The sequence below is a fragment of the Delphinapterus leucas genome, chromosome 2 (genome assembly GCF_059928025.1).
Source record: "Delphinapterus leucas isolate spDelLeu-1000000601 "Yukka" chromosome 2, BTC_Dleu_Yukka2, whole genome shotgun sequence".
NCBI lineage: Eukaryota > Metazoa > Chordata > Mammalia > Artiodactyla > Monodontidae > Delphinapterus > Delphinapterus leucas.
Genome location: NC_143130.1, coordinates 87,626,287 through 87,639,316, shown reverse-complemented (window position 1 = coordinate 87,639,316; position 13,030 = coordinate 87,626,287).

Here is a 13,030-nt window from a genome sequence, read left to right as displayed (position 1 = left end):
GTGTAACTCCCTAATGAGCAGGAACCCCTTCCCTAGTAGCCCTGATGGAGAGGTATCCAGCTCCCCCTGCTTGGCCATGTTTCTCTTGTTTTAAGTGTGTAGCCAGATCTTGTTCACTGTCCATGTCAGGCTGGTTCATTGGCATTTAGTGGCCTTAAATGCAAAGACACAGTTTAGAATATGTACATGTGACACCAATTATTTTTGTGAATCTACTAGAACTTGCATTTCTTGTTGGCTCAAAGATTCTTTCCTCATTCATCCACCAAAAATGTACTGAGTTCAGGCTTTGTGTCTGATAGTGAGATGAATAATACATAAGTGACTAGAGAAAACATTTCAGTTAATTTCCTTTGATTCCTTAATATAGACAAATTGATATAACTGGTTTGACCCACCCTTGGCTGGTGGTTGGAGAGACAGACCAGAGTCCCAGGTCATTGTTGTTGGGCTCATTCCCATGGTGAAGTGGCTAATCAGAGCTAAAATTGGAGCAAAAATTTGTCACTTTCTCAATACCTGAATTTCTGCCTACTCATACCACAATTTTAACATCTCTACCAATGAAAAATTACAGGCATATATATTTATACTGTATTCGATTTTACAAAGGACCAAATCCCACTTTTAGTTGTTGTAGCTTTCAGGAAAGGTCATAGCCTTTGCATAAGTCAGGGATTCAACTTTCTAGCTAAGAGATATGGGCAAGTTACTCTCTGAGAATCAGTTTTGTCATTTGTAAAATGTGGGATAATTTCCACCTTGCATGACTCTTGTGAGGTTTAAATGAGATAACCTGGTCCATGGTAAGCACTTGGAGATGGAGAGCTATTAGTTGTGGCTCATTAACAATTTATAACAATTCTTTCATCTTCCACTTGCCTCAAGGACAACACACAAAGAAGTGTCATCCACACCTGCTATATCACAGGCAGGGATCTCTCTAAAGTGACAACTGATTTCTCTTTTCCAATTTTTCGTTGTTTCGAAATCACAATGAGTAGTAAAAGCAGCAAGCTGCATTTGGGGAAGGTGGTAATCTTGACTGAGGGAAAGTTTCGGTGGCCAGGCAACGGGTTAATTTCCCCTGGGAAGAGAGGTACTAGTGAGCCTGATCCAGCTCATGGATGACTTCGGTTTGTCTGACACTGAATTTTAGAACACTGAACCTACGTTCAGTGCCTATAGGTGAAGACATACTCCTTTTCTCCCACAAGCTCTGCTTACAGTTGGCCTGATCATAGGTGTCTCACTCCTCTAGACATTCTGATTGGGAAACCCTTACTAGCTAGACACTACTCCATAGGTAGGACCAGCTTTATGTGTAGGTAAAGTAATGCTATTATTTTAGGGGTATCTGGAAGGCAGCACCTCCTTTCTTCCCTCCTTTACTTCCACAAGCCCTGCTTGCTGATGCTTATAATTCTTTTAGACAATTCCTTAGAAAAACAAAAACCTGTGTTGAAAGGGAGGAAAACATTTTGAATATTAGCTATGCTTTATAACATGAGTAGATAAGTTTAGCAGATCAAGAAAAAATTGGTGGGGGGCAGGTTTTGATAAGAGAACTTGAGACACCAAGCCTGTGTGTTGGGGTTTGTGTGGGTAGGTTTGATAAACTCTATGAAGCAGGTAGCAAAGGAATATAAATGGATGGAAGGGCAGAATTTATCTGTAAAATGGGGGTGTACCTGCCTCACAGTATTGTTGAGAGAATTAAATGAAATGATTATGTAAAGGACTTAATATAATAAGGAAGTAAGTACAGTTACTATTGTTTTTCTTGGTCTGAAAGAATGAACACATGTCACAATAAACTGGAATGGGAAAGAGGCAGAAAAGTGAAGTGTTCTCACCTCATCCATCCAAGCTGCACTAGGCTAGAAGAGGAAGCCTCCGTGCCTGTGTCTGGCTGGGTCTCCTCCATGCCAAACACCTGGCCATTTGGAAATAACCAGATGAGAGACTGACTATTTCATTCATAGCCGACATCCTTGCCAAAAGAAGAGATTGCCTAACAGCTGTCTCCATCACAATGGGCTTCTTAGAACTTGTCAGTTTGGCCTAAATGGAGAGAATTTTATGGCCATCATGAGGTCTGGTTTGCCTCCTGTGTGTTTATAGTAAATTACTACTTTTTTCTCCACTGTCTAATTTTTTCATGCAGTACCACATCTGACATGAATTGAAATTGTGCAAAACTAGAAGTGTTCCTAGTGGTTAGGTAATAGCTTAATGGAATCTGATAACTTCCAGTTGAGGCAGCTGATGGAATCCACACGTTAATACTACCACCTTACACTAAGTGAAGTTTTACAGCACTTTCCCGTGCACTACCTCTCTTGAGAAAGAGCCTCCAAACATGCATGGAAGTGGGGAAGGCAAGTAGAATCATCCAGATTTTCTGGACGAAGTAACTAAAGTACTTCCTGACTTAGATTCCTTGGGTAATGAGGCAGGGAATGAGCAAGGCTTGAAAGGGGTTTACCCAACACCACCTGGGGGAGAGCCAGGAACCTGGGACTACACTCCTCAGCCTTCCAGCAGTGAGTCCTGCTGCAAAGAGGTGGCATGATGGAGGGGCCAAGACTTTGGGATGAGAAATGGACTAGAATCCAGCTCCTTTACTGGCTGGGTCCTTGAGGGCAAGTCTCCCCAAATCCCTGGGCCTCTGTCTTGTCATCAACAATGTGGGGCTTCCTGGGGCAGTCATACTAATGTGAGAGTTGTCATGAAGCTTAAAATGGGATCGTAATGTTGAAGCATCTGGCACATCTTCTGCTCCCTCCACTGCATGAAAAGAGGTTTCAGGGTGTCATGATCAGCCTAATTATTGAGCATCATCATTTTCAGGCCCAAGGCTTACTGAGAGGTTGCCCTATACCAGACACTGTGCTGAGAGCTCACATAAATTTATCCCTTGTAATCACCACGTCAACCTTATGAGGAATTTATTATCCCCATTGGATTGATGAGAAAAGTGAGGTATAAAAGACTAAACAGTTTGACCAAAGCATACATTTAAGAAATGGCTGAGCCCAGATTCAAGGCATCATTGCCTCCTTTTTTATAGATTCGTAGAGCTGAAAGGAACTTTAAAAATCACCTGGGCCACAGGCTGAACTTCCATGTCTCATAACTTAGAACTTAAGACTTTGACATGTCCAGCTGAAAGTACACAAATTCCATTCGACTTGTCAGTTTGAAAAAGTTTAATTTATCCCGACTTTCTACAAGTACCGGTGAGAGTTTCAGTCCCAGAGACCAAATAATACAGGAGATTGAGGAGGGTCCAGGTACCATTCTTTCCGTGAGCCAATGCCACACACTATTGTGGAATATTAGCACCATGAATGGTGAGCCATGAATGGTGAGCCATTCATTAGCCATGAATGGCTGCTGCTTAGAAATAAAAAGTGACAACTCCCAGCTGGCATTTCTGAATACGTGGAACCTTTCTGAATGAGATGATTTTCCATTTGGGGGAGGTAAGAGTAAGATGTCAATGAAGGCAGAGGCAGGTGTCTGGAACATCCAAAGACAGGAGACTACAGTTTTCCTCACAGTTTGAAAATGATAGAAATCTTATATGCATGCATTTCACTAATAGTCTATACATCCCAGTTTGTTTTTTTTTAACATCTTTACTGGAGTATAATTGCTTTACAATGTTGTGTTAGTCACTGCTGTATAACAAAGTGAATCAGCTATATGTATACACATATCCCCATATCTCCTCCCTCTTGCGTCTCCCTCCCACCCTCCCTATCCCACCCCTCTAGGTGGACACAAATCACCGAGGTGATCTTCCTGTGCTATGTGGCTGCTTCCCACTAGCTATCTATTTTACATTTGGTAGTGTATATATGTCCATGCCACTCTCTCACTTCATCCCAGCTTACCCTTCCCCATCTCCGGGTCCTCAAGTCGATTCTCTACGTCTGCATCTTTATTCCTGTCCTGCCCCTATGTTCTTAAGACCTTTTTTTTTTTTTAGATTCCATATATATGTGTTAGCATATGGTATTTGTTTTTCTCTTTTGGACTTACTTCACTCTGTATGACAGATCCTAGGTCCATCCACTTCACTACAAATAATTTCTTTTCTTTTTATGGCTGAGTAATATTCCACTGTATATATGTGCCACATCTTTTTTTTTTAATTGAAGTATATTCTTTATTTTTTTTACATCTTTATTGGAGTATAATTGCTTTACAATGGTGTCTTAGTTTCTGCTTTATAACAAAGTGAATCAGTTATACATATACATATGTTCCCATATCTCTTCCCTCTTGCGTCTCCCTCCCTCCCACCCTCCCTATCCCACCCCTCCAGGCGGTCACAGAGCATGGAGCTGATCTCCCTGTGCTATGCAGCTGCTTCCCACTAGCTGTCTACCTTACGTTTGGTAGTGTATATATGTCCATGCCTCTCTCTCGCTTTGTCACAGCTTACCCTTCCCCCTCCCCATATCCTCAAGTTCATTCTCTAGTAGGTCTGTGTCTTTATTCCTGTCTTACCCCTAGGTTCTTCATGACATTTTTTCCTTAAATTCCATATATATGTGTTAGCATACGGTATTTTTCTTTCTCTTTCTGACTTACTTCACTCTGTATGACAGACGCTAGGTCTATCCACCTCATTACAAATAGCTCAATTTCGTTTCTTTTTATGGCTGAGTAATATTCCATTGTATTTATGTACCACATCTTCTTTATCCATTCATCTGATGATGGGCACTTAGGTTGTTACCATCTCTGGGCTACTGTAAATAGAGCTGCAATGAACATTTTGGTACATGACTCTTTTTGAATTATGGTTTTCTCAGGGTATATGCCCAGTAGTGGGATTGCTGGGTCATCTGGTAGTTCTATTTGTAGTTTTTTAAGGAACCTCCATACTGTTCTCCCCAGTGGCTGTATCAATTTACATTCCCACCCGCAGTGCAAGGGGGTTCCCTTTTCTCCACACCCTCTCCAGCATTTATTGTTTGTAGACTTTTTGATGATGGCCATTCTGACCAGTGTGAGGTGATACCTCATTGTAGTTTTGATTTGCATTTCTCTAAAGATTAGTGATGCTAATCATCCTTTCATATGTTTGTTGGCAATCTGTATATCGTCTTTGGAGAAATGTCTATGTAGGTCTTCTGCCCATTTTTGGATTGGGTTGTTTATTTTTTGATATTGAGCTGCATGAGCTGCTTGTATATTTTGGAGATTAATCCTTTGTTGTTTCATTTGCAAATATTTTCTGCCATTCTGAGGGTTGTCTTTTCGTATTGTTTATGGTTTCCTTTGCTGTGCAAAGCTTTTAAGTTTCATTAGGTCCCATTTGTTTATTTTTAATTCCATTTCTCTAGGAGGTGGGTAAAAAGGATCTTTCTGTGATTTATGTCATAGAGTGCTCTGCCTATGTTTTCCTCTAAGAGTTTTATACTGTCTGGCCTTACCTTTAGGTTGTTAATCCATTTTGAGTTGATTTTTGTGTATGGTGTTAGGGAGTGTCCTAATTTCATTCTTTTACATGTAGCTGTCCAGTTTTCCCTGCACCATTTATTGAAGAGGCTGTCTTTTCTCCATTGTATATTCTTGCCTCCTTTACCCAAGATAAGGTGACTGTATGTGCATGGGTTTATCTATGAGCTTTCTATCCTGTTCCATTGATCTATATTTCTGTTTTTGTGCCAGTACCAGACTGCCTTGATTACTGTAGCTTTGTAGAATAGTCTGAAATCCAGGAGCTTGATTCCTCCAGCTCTGTTTTTCTTTCTCAAGATTGCTTTGGCTATTCGGAGTCTTTGTGTTTCCATACAAATTATGAAATTTTTTGTGCTAGTTCTGTGAAAAATTCCACTGGTAATTTGATAGGGATGGCATTTAATCTCTAGATTGCTTTGGGTAGTATAGTCATTTTCACAATGTTGATTCTTCCAATCCAAGAACATGGTATATCTCTCCATCTGTTTGTATTGTGTTTAATTTCTTTCATCAGTGTCTTATAGTTTTCTGCATACAAATATTTTGTCTCCTTAGGTAGCTTTATTCCTAGGTATTTTATTCTTTCTGTTGCAGTGGTAAATTGGAATGTTTCCTTCATTTCTCTTTCAGATTTTTCATCATTAGTGTATAGGCATGCAAGAGATTTCTGTGCATTAATTTTGTATCCTGCTACTTTACCAAATTCATTGATTAGCTCTAGTAGTTTTCTGGTAGCATATTTAGGATTCTCTATGTATAGTATCATGTCATCTGCATACAGTGGCAGTTTTACTTCTTCTTCTCTGATTTGGATTCTTTTTATTTCTTTTTCTTCTCTGATTGCTGAAGCTAAAACTTCCAAAATTATGTTGAATAATAGTGGTGAGAGTGGGCCACCTTGTCTTGTTCCTGATCTTAGTGGAAATGGTTTCAGTTTTTCATCATTGACAACGATGTTGGCTGTGGGTTTGTTATATATGGCCTTTATTATGTTGAGGTAAGTTTCCTCTATGCCTACTTTCTGGAGGGTTTTTATCATAAATGGGTGTTGAATTTTGTCGAAAGATTTTTCTGCATCTATTGAGATCATCATATGGTTTTCTCCTTCAGTTTGTTAATATAGTGTATCACATTGACTGATTTGCATATATTGAAGAATCCTTGCATTACTGGGCTAAACCCTACTTGATCATGGTGTATGATCCTTTTAATGTTCTGTTGTATTCTGTTTGCTAGTATTGTGTTGTGGATTTTTGCATCTATGGTTATCAGTGATAGTGGCCTGTAGTTTTCTTTTTTTGTGACATCTTTGTCTGGTTTTGGTATCAGGGTGATGGTGGCTTTGTAGAATGAGGTTGGGAGTGTTCCTCCCTCTGCTATATTTTGGAAGAGTTTGAGAAGGTTAGGTGTTAGCTCTTCTCTAAATGTTTGATAGGATTCACCTGTGAATCCATATGATCCTGGGCTTTTGTTTGCTGGAAGGTTTTTAATCACAGTTTCAGTTTCAGTGCTTGTCATTGGTCTGTTCACATTTTCTATTTCTCCCTGATTCAGTCTAGGAAGGTTGTGCTTTTCTAAGAATTTTTCTGTTTCTTCCAGGTTGTTCATTTTATTGGCATATAGTTGCTTGCAATAATCCCTCATGATCCTTTGTATTTCTGCAGTGTCAGTTGTTACTTCTCCTTTTTCATTTCTAATTCTATTGATTTGAGTCTTCTCCCTTTTTTTCTTGATGAGTCTTGCTAATGGATTATCAATTTTATCTTCTCACAGAACCAGCTTTTAGTTTTATTGATCTTTGTGATCATTTCCTTCATTTCTTTTTCATTTATTTCTGATCTGATCTTTATGATTTCTTTCCTTCTGCTAACTTTGGGGTTTTTTGTTCTTCTGTCTCCAATTGCTTTAGGTGTAAGGTTAGGTTGTTTATTCGAGATGTTTCTTGTTTCTTCAGGTAGGATTGTATTGCTATAAACTTCACTGTTTGAACTGCTTTTGCTGCATCCCATAGGTTTTTTTTTTTTTTTTTTTGCGGTACGCGGGCCTCTCACTCTTATGGCCTCTCCTCTTGCGGAGCACAGGCTCTGGACGCACAGGCTCAGTGGCCATGGCTCATGGGCCCAGCCGCTCTGTGGCATGTGGGATCTTCCCAGACTGGGGCATGAACCCCTGTCCCCTGCATCAGCAGGCCGACTCTCAACCACTATGCCACCAGGGAAGCCCATCCCATAGGTTTTGAGTCATCATGGTTTTTTTTGTTGTTGTTTTTTGACATTGAATAACCAAATTTTTATTTTGAATTTTAGAATTTTATTTAGTATTTTTTACAGCAGGTTCTTGTTAGTTACCCATTTTATACATATTAGTGTATATATGTCAATCCCAATCTCACAATTCATCACACCACCACCATCCCCCCTCCACTTTTCCCCGTTGGTGTCCATACATTTGTTCTCTACATCTGTGTCTGTATTTCTGCCCTGCAAACCGGTTCATCCATACCATTTTCTAGGTTTCATATATATGAGTTAATATACGATATTTGTTTTTCTCTTTCTGACTTATTACACTCTGTATGACAGTCTCTAGATTCATCCACATCTCTACAGATGACCCAAGTTTGTTCCTTTTTATGGCAGAGTAATATTCCATTGTATACATGTACCACATCTTTTTTATCCATTTGTCTGTTGATGGGCAATTAGGTTGCTTCCATGACCTGGGTATTGTAAATAGTGCTGCAATGAATATTGGGGTGCACGTGCCTTTTTGAATTACGGTTTTCTCTGGGTATATGCCCAGTAGTGGGATTGCTGGGTCATATGGGAATTGTATTTTTAGTTTTTTAAGGAACCTCCATACTGTTCTCCATAGCGGCTGTATCAATTTACATCCCCACCAATAGTGCAAGAGGGTTCCCTTTTCTCCACACCCTCTCCAGCATTTGTTGTTTATAGATTTTCTGATGATGCCCATTCTAACTGGTGTGAATTGATACCTCATTGTAGTTTTGATTTGCACTTCTCTAATCATTTGTGATGTTGAGCATCTTTTCATGTGCTTCTTAGCCAACTGTATGTGTTCTTTGGAGAAATGTCTATTTAGGTCTTCTACCCATTTTTGGATTGGGTTGTTTGTTTGTTTTAATATTGAGCTGCATGGGCCGTGTATATATTTTGGAGATTAATCCTTTGTCCAATGATTCATTTGCAAATATTTTCTCCAATTCCGAGGGTTGTCTTTTCATCTTGTTTGTGGTTTCCTTTGCTGCGCAAAAGCTTTTAAGTTTCATTAGGTCCCATTTGTTTATTTCTATTTGTATTTCCATTACTTTAGGAGATGGATCAAAAAATATTTTGCTTTGATTTATGTCAAAGAGTGTTCTTCCTATGTTTTGATCTAAGAGTTTTATAATGTCCAGTGTTACATTTAGGTCTCTGATCCATTTTGAGTTTATTTATGTGTATGGTGTTAGGGAGTGTTCTAACTTCATTCTTTTACATGTAGTTGTCCAGTTGTCCCAGCACCACTTATTGAAGAGACTGTCTTTTCTCCATTGTATATCCTTGCCTCCTTTGTCATAGATTAGTTGACCATAGGTGCATGGGTTTATCTCTGGGCTTTCTATCTTGTCCCATTGATCTATGTTTCTGTTTTTGTGCCAGTACCATATTGTCTTGATTACTGTAGCTGTGTAGTATAGTCTGAAGTCAGGGAGTCTGATTCCTCCAGCTCCGTTTTTTTCCCTCAAGACTGCTTTGGCCATTCGGGGTCTTTTATGTCTCCATACAAATTTTAAGGTTTTTAGTTCCAGTTCCGTAAGAAATGCCATTGGTAATTTGAGAGGGATTGCATTGAATCTGTAGATTGCTTTGGGTAGTATAGTCATTTTCACAATATTGTTTCTTCCAATACAAGAACACGGTATATGTCTCCATCTGTTGGTATCATCTTTAACTTCTTTCATCAGTGTCTTATAGTTTTCTTCCTACAGGTCTTTTGACTCACTAGGTAGGTTTATTCCTAGGTATTTTATTCTTTTTGTTGCAGTGGTAAATGGGAGTGTTTCCTTAATTTCTCTTTCAGATTTTTCATCATAAGTGTATAGGAATATAAGAGATTTCTGTGCATTAAGTTTGTATCCTGCAACTTTATGAAATTCATTGGTTAGCCCTAGTAGTTTTATGGTGGCATCTTTAGGATTCTCTATGTATAGTATCATGTCATCTGCAAACAGTGACAGTTTTACTTCTTCTTTTCCAATTTGTATTCCTTTTATTTCTTTTTCTTCTCTGATTTCCATGGCTGGGACTTCCAAAACTATGTTGGAAATAGTGGTGAGAGTGGACATCCTGTCTTGTTCCTGATCTTAGAAGAAATGCTTTCAGTTTTTCACCATTGAGAATGATGTTTGCTGTGGGTTTGTCATATATGGCCTTTATTATGTTGAGGTGGGTGCCCTCTATGCCCACTTTCTGGCGAGTTTTTATCATAAATGGGTGTTGAGTTTTGTACAAGGCTTTTTCTGCATCTATTGAGATGATCATATGGTTTTTATTCTTCATTTTGTTAATATGGTGTATCACCTTGATTGATTTGCGTATATTGAAGAATCCTTGCATCCCTGGGATAAATCCCACTTGATCATGGTGTATGATCCTTTTAATGTGCTGTTGGATTTTGTTTGCTAGTATTTTCTTGAGGATTTTTGCATCTATGTTCATCAGTGATATTGGTCTGTAATTTTCTTTTTTTATAGTATCTTTGTCTGGTTCTGGTATCAGGGTGATGGTGGCCTCATAGAATGGGTTTGGGAGTGTTCCTTCCTCTGCAATTTTTTGGAAGAGTTTGAGAAGGATGAGTGTTAGCTCTTCTCTAAATGTTCGATAGAATTCATCTGTGAAGCCATCTGGTCCTGGACTTTTGTTTGTTGGAAGATTTTTAATCACAGTTTCAATTTCATTACTTGTGATTGGTCTGTTCATATTTTCTATTGCTTCCTCATCCAGTCTTGGAAGGTTATACCTTTCTAAGCATTTGTCCATTTCTTCCAGGTTGTCCATTTTATTGGCATAGAGTTGCTTGTAGTAGTCTCTTAGGATGCTTTGTATTTCTGCGGTGTCTGTTGTAACTTCTCCTTTTTCATTTCTAATTTTATTGGTTTGAGTCCTCTCCCTCTTTTTCTTGGTGAGTCTGGCTAAGGGTTTATCAATTTTGTTTATCTTCTCAAGGAACCAGCTTTTAGTTTTATTCATCTCTGCTATTGTTTTCTTTGTTTCTATTTCATTTATTTCTGCTTTGATCTTTATGATTTCTTTCCTTCTGATAACTTTGGGTTTTGTTTGTTCATCTTTCTCTAGTCCCTTTAGCTGTAAGTTTAGATTGTTTACTTGAGATTTTTTTGTTTCTTGAGGTAGTCTTGTATTGCTATAAACTTCCCTCTTACAACTGCTTTTGCTGCATCCCATAGGTTTTGGATGGTCCTTTTTCCGTTGTGACTTATGTCTAGGTATTTTTTGATTTCCTCTTTGACTTCTTAAGTGATCTCCTGGTTATTAAGTACTAGTTATTTATTGTTTAGCCTCCATGTGTCTGTATTTTTCACCGATTTTTTCCTGTAATTGATATCTAGTCTCATAGCATTGTGGTCAGAAAAGATATTTGATATGATTTCAATTTTCTTAAATTTACCAAGGCTTGATTTGTGACCCCAAGATACGATCTATCCTAGAGATTGTTCGTTCCATGAGCACTTGAGAAGAAAGTGTATTCTGTCATTTTTGGATGGAATGTCCTATAAATATCAATTAAGTCCATCTTGTTTAATGTGTCATTTAAAGCTTGTGTTTCCTTATTTATTTTCATTTTGGTACATCCCAGTTTTCTGAGAGTTAGTAAAAACAGAATCCACAACACATTCAGAGTGCTCTAAGTACTTAATAATTAGGTAAAATTCTGAAGAGAAAACAGGATTTTCAAATATATGCCCATCAGCCCAGTGAAGAGTCAGTGACACTCCAAATTCTTAGACCAAGCCTGTACAGACATATGGGGTTGGTCAATACCGGACAAAGAGAATTTCAAGTTTAGTAATTACTCAGATAATTTGATTCTGGGAGAGTTTGCTTTCATCATGCAAACCAGCAGTTCCCCTCTTCCTGTCCTCCTCTGGTCTCCACCTCCTAGTCCTGTTTTCCCCTAGCATATTTTTTATCTGCATTATCTATAGACAACTATATCCACCTCCATCTCACTTTGACTGTATAGGTGATGGCCTTGGCTATGTATATGTACGCATTAAATACAGTAGATGTTCAAGGGAATTGGATGGCTGAAGTGCAGTGGTCCAAAATCTGTTTTCCTCTACTGTACAGCTCTAGTCACAGTAAACTGTGTGTTTACAATCATCTAGTGAGTTAATGTGAATTAAGGAATTTAGACATTGTCTAAAATCCTGGACTGTTTTTTGCAGATCTGGATTATTTGGATGCTTGTCTAGACTTGACTACAGACATATCCAGGTGCACAGGCCTATTTCAACATATATTTAGGCCATGTAGATGATCCAGATAATTCCAAGTTCAAGTATTTCCTACTTTTTTAAACTGAAGTATAGTTGATTTACAACACTGTGTTAGATTCAGGTGTACAGCAAAGTGCAAATATTTCCTGCTTTACTAATGCCCATCCCGGACCACTTTGAATACCTCTCCCTTTTACCTGGATTCTGGGTCAATTAGAATGTCTCTGAGCCAGAGTGTTGATTCAGTGCTGATCTTGAGAGTAAGAATGGAGGAGAGTAGGAAGCTGCGTGTCACCAGGCATGGCCAAAAAAAAAAAAAGAATGGGGGACCGGCATGGATTCCAAAAGAAAAGAGCTCTGCCAAATAGCAGGATGAGAAGAATATTCAGGTTGACTCAATGGCCAAGATTTACAAGTGTATAAATGAGTTTAATTTTTAAGTGGCCTTCAGTGTACACATCCATATTGGTGATATAACAGAAAGAAACTGGTATTTGGAAAATTCACTCATCTATTTTATTCTCTCTCAAGAGCTAATTCCGAAGTTTGCATTTTACCCCTGGCTACATGTAATGATTAGATAAAGTAGATAACTGTTAAATCTCTAAGGTAATTGTTAAATCTGAGCTAGGATAAAATGTGATTGTAGGGGATCTGCCCTGGCCATGTTCTCTACTGATCTGTTGCTCTTTTCTTTGGGGCCATGCAAAGTAAGATGGGGAGAAATGTTGAGGGAGAAGGATAATGGTATATGAGGAGCACTCCTTAGAAGTTTGAACTCACTGGGTTGTAGATTTAGATATAGATTCAGAGACTTCCCCTCCCCCAAATCATGGACCTGTGATAAGAGTTAATAGGTGCTACTGCCTAGGGTATTCTCTTTCTTAGGGCACTCATGGAACTAAACAACAATGCAGACATGAAAAAAGGAATTTTATTTTAATTTCAAACCCATTGTATGAATTTCTTTCCTAGAACACATATATAATCTGGTTGAGGCATAAATTGAGAGACTGGGAAACGACA